Raw genomic sequence first — 8586 nt, forward strand, 5'->3', positions numbered from 1 at the left:
CAAGGTAGGGTTATAAGGTTACACCAAGGAAAATTTTACGAGCAGCATCACTTACTTCTTTTGCTTCGTTATCCTCAGATAGGAAGATTTTGACCCGGTTGACTCTAACTTCAGTGCAAGATGATTAAAAAAATTGGCCGAGACAGTTGGGGTTGTCAGTTTGTAAACAACACTGAATGAAGATGTTTCTCTGTGCTTTAACCTTAAAATTGTATTTTGATGTTCCATCTAGTCTCGTAACATCTATTAAATGTGGTTGTTCAATGGTGGAACTCCAACCCATTTCATTAATTCTTTGCTTTTTCTTCACACATTAGTGCTTTAACTCTAAAACTGGGTTTTGATGCTCCATCTAGCTTCACAATGTCCATTAGACAAAGTTGTCCATTGTTGGAAATACAACCGATTTCATATGTCCTTTGCATTTTCTTCACAAATGAGTGCTGTAACCCTAAAACTGGGTTTCGATGCTCCATCTATTCTGGTAATGTCCATTAAACAGTGTTGTCTATTGTTGGAGCTCCAGACCCTTTCACATGTCCTTTGCTCTTTCTTCACGCATTAGTGCTTTAACCTTAAAATTGGGTTTTGAAGCTCCATCTAGCCTCTTAACGTTTATTAAACAGGTTTGCCCATTGTTTGAACTCCAATCCTTTTCACATGTCCTTTGCTTTTTCTTCACGAATGAGTGCTGTAACCCTAAAATTGGGTTTTGATGCTCCATCTAGCCTTGTAACGGCTATTAAAAGGGATTGTCCATTTTTTGAACTTTAACCCCTTTCATATGTCCTTTGCATTTTCTTCACAAATGAGTGCTTTAACCCTAAAACTGGGTTTCGATGCTCCATCTATTCTCGTAATGTACATTAAACAGTGTTGTCTATTGTTGGAGACTCCAAACCCTTTCACGTGTCCTTTGCTTTTTCTTCACAAATGAGTGCTGTAACCCTAACATTGGGTTTTGATGCTCCATCTAGCCTTGTAACGGCTATTAAAAGGGATTGTCCATTTTTTGAACTTTAACCCCTTTCATGTGTCCTTTGCATTTTCTTCACAAATAAGTGCTGTAACCCTAAAACTGGGTTTCGATGCTCCATCTATTCTCGTAATGTCCATTAAACAGTGTTATCTATTGTTGGAGCTCCAGACCCTTTCACGTGTCCTTTGCTTTTTCTTCCCATATGAGTGCTGTAACCCTAAAATTGGGTTTTGATGCTCCAACTAGCCTCGTAACGGCTATTGAAAGGGATTGTCCATTTTTTGAACTTCAACCCCTTTCATGTGTCCTTTGCTTTTTCTTCATACAGTAGCGCTTTAACCTTAAAATTGGGCTTTGATGCTCCAACTAGCTGCAAGACGTCTATCAAGCAGGGTTATCCATTAATGCACTTTGCTGTCTCCTTGACTTCTTGTTAATTGTACCACAGTATTAGGTTCCTCATGTGTCCTGGTAAACAAGTTCTCTATTCTGCCCATATGTCCATATTAACAAGATCTCCGTTGTGCCCTTACGTCCTTGTCAACAAGTTCTTTACTGTGTCTTCGTGTCCTTGTCATCAAGTTTTCCAGTTTGCTTTCATGTTTAGGGTAATGAGTTTCCTGTTATGCCCCAAAACTGACTTTCTATTTCCACTCATGTCTCTTTATCCTCTTCAACAAATTTCTCCCTGTGTCCGTGTCCTCATTATTGCATTTTGCTACTCCATATGTCCTTGTTAATTGTATTCTATGCGTTTTCATTAATAGGTTTCCATCTCATGACCGTGTGCTTTTAAACAAATTCTCTTTTGTGCCCTTGTGATTTTGTTAATCAGTTTCATGCTGAGAACTCATGTGCTTGTTAGTGAGTTTCCGGTCCTGCTCTTATGTCTCTATTAATGAGTTTCCTGTTGTGATTTTCTTTCATCATTAATCTGTCATTATTAATGAAATTCCCGTTGAGCCCCACTGTCTTTAATAACGCGTCTCCTAATGTGTCCCTGTGTACTACTTAACAAGCACACAACTGTAGCCATGTATCATTAGTAACGAGTTCTTTGTTGTGCCCCTGTGTCCAAATTAATAAGCATCTATTGTACCCACATGTCCAGGTCTAATAGATTATCTTCAAGTTCATCCTGTACTAAACATAATTCAAGTTGGTAGGTCCGCCAGCGTATGTAGGCTGTAATATACAACCTTTACATTTATTTGCTTTAGATCATTAACTCTTTGGGGGCTGAATATTTTTTCCAAAAAAGCACACAAAGCGATGGTTTCATACATAAAGCATCTTATAAAGCCTTTTGCTATGTGCTGCGGCTGCTGTTGGCACCTGTATGGCATCTCAGGCAGCAGCGGTCGTGTGGGGGTGATTTGATGGCCACCTGGTCTACCTGGCTGTCTTCGCACATAAGGTTGGCACTGGTAGCAGTCGTAGTGTGACCCAATCTGTTTGGTACCTCTTGTCATTGTAAGTGGCGGTCCTCCCAGGTGAACGTTGCTGTAGGTGCATCAGCTACACGAACGTGTCCAGCACCACGATCAGCTGGGGACCGAGCAGCTGATGCTGGTACCTCACTTTCGGTTTCGTTCTCCATCTCCAAATCACTTACATCAAAATCAGAGTTCGATTTAGTGATAATACATAAAATGTCGTCTACGGAGTATTTTGCTTTGCACATTCGCTTTGGTCTCATGTTGATGCCATTTTAGAAGTTGTTTGCTCTGTGCTACTCACACACGCGCAAAGAATCAAGGTCAGATCAACAAAGCTAACTTTCCTTCTTGCAAAGAGAGTTGAACTAAAACGTAATGGCGAGTTTTGTGAAAGTTTACAGCTGATTAGCGTCCTGAATCCCTGAATTTCGACAAAAGTCGACATCCGCCCTGAAAGAGTTAATAAGTTTGCAATTAGTGCTCTGTCACAGTGTTTTATTTTTCTAGAATATATTTGAATATGAGAAACACCTAGGAGATGTCTAGTAGATGATTTTTTCAATGCTAGGTTAATATATATATATATATATATATATATATATATATATATATATATATATATATTTGCAGCTGGAGATCCAGAAAGGGAGAAAAAATGAATCACGTATCATAAAGTACTTTTTATTCCTGAGCTTTCAACCCTTGCCAGGAGTCTTCATCAGAGGATAATGCTTAGACTTACAAGAATCAAAGGCAATATATATATATATATATATATATATATATATATATATATATATATATATATATATATATATATATAAAATTAAATACAGTAATACACAAATTGGCTCCAGCAGACCCCCGTGACTCTGTGTTAGAATACAGCGGGTCGGAAAATGACTGACTGACTGACTGACTGACAAAAAAGACAAATATCTACCTTGAAATATATCAAGTAAAATATATGGTACATTATATCATCCATAACATTTACAGTATATTTTAGAATATATTGTATTTGTTTTCTAAAATTTATCTTACAGTATTTAATTCCTATATTTTAAAATATATTAGAAAATATATGTTTTATATTTCTCGCAAAACCGCTCAGGATAAAGCAGATTGAAACACAGAAGGTTGAATGGTTGGATTTTTTAATATTTTTTTAGAAAATAAATTCTAATACACAAACACTGTAATAATTGACATATTTTACAATACATTTCAGTTGGCCGCAAGATATTGTAATACATTAACCCTTAAAATATTTAGTAACGTTTGTTACACATGTGCGCATGGGAGGCAGCTAGAAGGACCAAAAGAAGGTAATTCCACGCCAGGCCAGGGGGTGGTGGGGTGCAGTAAACCTTTCTCTTTTATCTCTGTAGACCAGACAAGGGAAATTCTGCCTGATTCTGACGACATCACTTCCAGTTCCTCCCTGATGATGTCACTTCCGGTCCCCCCCCCCCCCCCCCCCATATGATGTCACTTTAGCTGACCTGTTTTAAAGGCCAGTCATCGTCCATTTGTTCTCAGTTCTGTTGTTGGTCTCAACCTGTACACTTCTGTATTACCTAATCTTCGTATTTGCACCCTTATTCAAGCATACGGATGGCTGCCCCAAACCTCCTTTTGGGTCAAGTTCTGTTAATTTCACACATTTTGAAGTTCTTTCACAAAGGAAGTATGTTTTAAATACGTATATATTGTACACTGCTTTCACTTTTGCAACAGTGGTGCCCATCATCTAAAATGTGTGACTATTTCTATTGCTGTTATCAACGGCCTGTTCTGCCAATTTGCAAAAATGTATGTGCTACTCTCCTTACATCCCAACTTGATGAAACCACGGAGTATCCGCAAGCCAAAACGATCAAAGGGGATGCTTCATTAAACGATCGAGTATCCGCATAACATCAAAATGACCAAGAAGGGGTTATGATGAAGCAGTTGAGTCTCCCACCAAAATCATAATTGAGAAATACTGTGATGCATTATCAGTATGATCAACTCTCTGTTAAGTCACCCTGGGGCCTGTGGGGGTCTTAGTCTGGCCTTGAGAACAAAGATAAGTTCTGCATTTCTAATACTGCTGAATTCTTACTTTTCAAATGTCCAGATCCTAAATTTACTGGTCGATGATTTGCCATGATCATGGACCACAGAGAAAGCACTGAATTCCCTACATAAGGATTCTTTTCATCATCAGACATATGTCCTCATTCACTGAAGCAGAGGATATTCATTGTGTACGGGTGGGGATTAATATATTTATACATTGTCACATACACGCGCTTTGGGGACAGTCAAATGACTCGATTGCACATGAAAGAACAAAGGACGGGGGACTGGAATGAGACACTAATGCTTTTCTCTCCTTCATTCTGCAGAAAAACAACCGAATAAAGCAGTCTTACCAGTCATCACATCTCGTCTGTACAAAAGACTACTCGTCTGGCTCCGTGGAGTCACCACACTTCCGGACTTCCCCCCCGATGACCTCGGTTCCTCACCTCCACTTCTGACGTCATCTCCGGCCACTATGATCAACGTCAGCTCCACTATTCTCCCAGTTAATTGCACTTCCTTTACTGTCTGTATAAATTAATTTTATTTTGTTGGATGTTTGATTACTTTTTGAACTTATTTTTGAACTGGAACAACCTGTAACCTGTGTCTCTGTGTTCTTATTTTATCCATTCATCCATCCATTATCCAACCTGCTATATCATAACTACAGGGTCACGGGGTCTGCTGGAGCCAATCCGAGCCAACAGAGGGTTCAAGGCAGGAAACAAACGCCGAGCAGGGCACGAGGCCACCGCAGGGCACACACACACACCAAGCACATGCCAAGCACACACTTGGGACAATTTAGAATCGCCAATGCACCTAACCTGCATGTCTTTGGACTGTGGGAGGAAACTAGAGTACCCAGAGGAAACCCACGCAGACATGGGGAGAACAATCTTATTTTATTACAACATATATATATATATATATTTCTCTTGCAGAGGGGATTTCTGTTATGCTGTCATTTTCAAACGCAACTCTTTCTTCTAAAGAAAAATGGGAAAACAAAGAAAATGATGTCAAGTGTCTTGAAAACTTGAAAGGCCACGCCATTCCTGCTTCCCTATTCTGATCTTCTTCTCTTAATCACTATTTCTTTGTCCTCATGAGAAACACCAGCTGGAAAGCAGAACTTTGCTTTTTTATTTTTATTGTTACTTATTTTTAATTATTAAATATATCCGTTCCAGGATTTCAACACGATTAAAGCAGAAATTGTTTCAAAACCTTTCACGAGATTATCAGCCTCCTGTTTGCAGCTCCAAGTCTAACTTTATAACTTCCAGTGAAGTATTTATGCATTTCCTGAGAACTAAAACCAAAAGGAGGAGAATGCTTGTCTTAGTACATGATAACGTTTGACGAGAACAAGCCATTCAGCCCAACAAAGCTTGCCAATTCTATCCGCCTAATTTCTCCAGAATAACATCAAATCACGTTTTGAAAGTCCTTAAAGTCCTACTGTTACTTAACTTATTCTATGTCCACATTTTGTATGGTCCAATCAGTATCCTTATTTGCTGTAACTAGAGTGACTAAAGCTATGACATTTTTAGTGTCTGGTTAATAAAAAAAAACCCCGAAAAACAAGGAACTGGATTTTTTTTTTTCACATACAACCCATAAACAAACATATTAAATCCTATAAACTTGCACATCTACTCTCTATATACAGTATAAAATCCTAAGCCTAAAAGTGCAATGATTTTGTGCAACGATTTTATGTCACATTTTCTGTCACGCTTTGAATCGTACTTATTTTAATCGGACTTATTTACTAATGTAATGTTGTTAGATTTTTCATACTCTTATTCTATTTTTAAATTATAAACTAAAATATCAAGAAAGTCATGGTTTTTAATATCAAGAAAGTTGTGTTTTTTATTTTTGATCTAGTAAACTTCCTTTCACAGGAGCAAACTATATTAAAAAAAATTATCTATTTATAACACCAATGTTAGCTAATGGTCGACTTATGATGACCCATTGCATACCACTTTAGTTTTTATGTGATTTTTCCTGTTATTTAAATATTTTTTTTAAAAAAGCTTTGTTTTCATCTATAAGAATGTCAGTTAAAATGTGTGGATCATTTATTTAGTCTCTTATAAATACTCATTAAGCATACTGGATCTCAGTTTTACAGGAATACTCCAATCGGTAAGAGAGTAAATATTTTATTCTCATTTCATTATTTTTACTCCATTAAATAATAATTAATTTTCTTTTACATATTTATAGAATTTTGTTTTTACGTGACATTTTTGTCACGCTTTAAATCTGGCTAATTTTAAAGCCTATATATATATATATATATATATATATATATATATACTGTATTTTTGGTATCATTCTTTTCAGAATTTATCAAACTTTAATGTGATGTTGTTAGATTTTCAGATTGTTATTCCATTTTTAAATTCTAAACTAAAATATCAAGAAAGTCGTGCATCGAGCATAGTGGACTTCAGTTTAACGGGAATACTCCAATCGGTAAGAGAGTAAATATTTTATTCTCATTTCATGATTTTTACTCTGTTAAATAATAATTAATTTTTCTTTTACATATTTATAGAATTTTGTGATTTTGACTCCAATAAATAATAATTTTTCTTTTGTACATTTACAGATTTTACTAATATTCTGTCTACAACGAGGGGTTGGGCGCGAAAGGCGAAAGGGGGCTTGCTCCCTAGTCTTAATACATAATTCGCCAGCCTCCTCACTCACTCACTCACTCACTTACTCACTCACTCACTCACTCACTCACTCACGTCCGTCCGAAGCCGAATGTGCAGTCGCCTTCTGCACAGCTGCCCGAAAAACCTTACGAGACCGACATCGCGGCAGGCGGCGGATTTACGGCCGCGAAAATTCAAAGGGAAAGGCCACTTCTACTGACATCCAACCCCAACATTGCGGCAGGTGGCAGATTTATGGCTCTAGAGGCCTGAAAGGCAGCTCGAGGCCTAATTACGCATTCTGATTCAATTACGCATTCATTCAATACACCTATATCAGGTTTGTGGTGCTTATACTTATTACTATTCCACTCGTGCCCATTTCATCTTACGTTGTCGAAACAGGCTCTTTGTCTAGTACTAATATAGATAGATAGATAGATAGATAGATAGATAGATAGATAGATAGATAGATAGATAGATAGATAGATAGATAGATAGATAGATAGATAGATAGATAGATACTTTATTAATCCAAAGGGAAATTCATAATTTTCATTATTTTCATAAATAACTTATTCAATCTTATTCATGATAAATTCATAATATTGTCATAAATATTGTACATTAGGACTACATTATGAGAAGCTGTTTAGAAGGAAAGCAAAAGAAGTGATGATGTCAATGAATCACAGACACTTTCTACCAATACTTCAGATGTAGTCTTCATGTGACATGGTAGACTGCAGGGAAAGCCAAATTATAAGTGAAGAAGGGAGAGTGACTCAGTCAGAAGGGGAAAGAAAGACTGAGAAAGAAAACCAAAAGGAGCTCTCCATGACAGAGATACAGTCAGTGAAGCTCCTCAATGCATTACTCTTCGTTCATCCATCATGGGACACCAATCGTTCGAGAACTTTCTGGGAAAAGTTGTGTTTCTTTTGTTGAAGTCTTCATATGGAAAAAAAATTATGTTAGGACCCCAAAAAGATCTTCAAAATTCTTTGAGACATCTGTAAACGTTATGCAACAGAATTTTGTATGTAAACTAGTAAATGAGTTTCTCATAAATACTTGTAGACCATCCATTACAGAAATGTGATCAAAATGGCACCCTTCACAATCCAAAACAATCTGAAAATAGTGGTGCAGAAGAATCATAAACATAACGGTGGATGAGTCGTTAACATTGGTGTCTTGAATCAGGATGACATTGGATCCAATGGCAGATTCCCTTTTGCGGGCACATCAAGCTGGACCTTTTGCATTCAAATGTTAATGTCTTTAAATGTAAACCTGTGGTGCATCTGGACAGGTTTCACCATCTTATTGCCACATACAAGCCTGCTTTTGGTATCTGCAATTCTTCATCATCCAAACCAGATGTTTATGTGTTTGGAGGGTGTTG

This window comes from Erpetoichthys calabaricus, chromosome 12, assembly GCF_900747795.2.
Source record: "Erpetoichthys calabaricus chromosome 12, fErpCal1.3, whole genome shotgun sequence".
Lineage (NCBI taxonomy): Eukaryota > Metazoa > Chordata > Cladistia > Polypteriformes > Polypteridae > Erpetoichthys > Erpetoichthys calabaricus.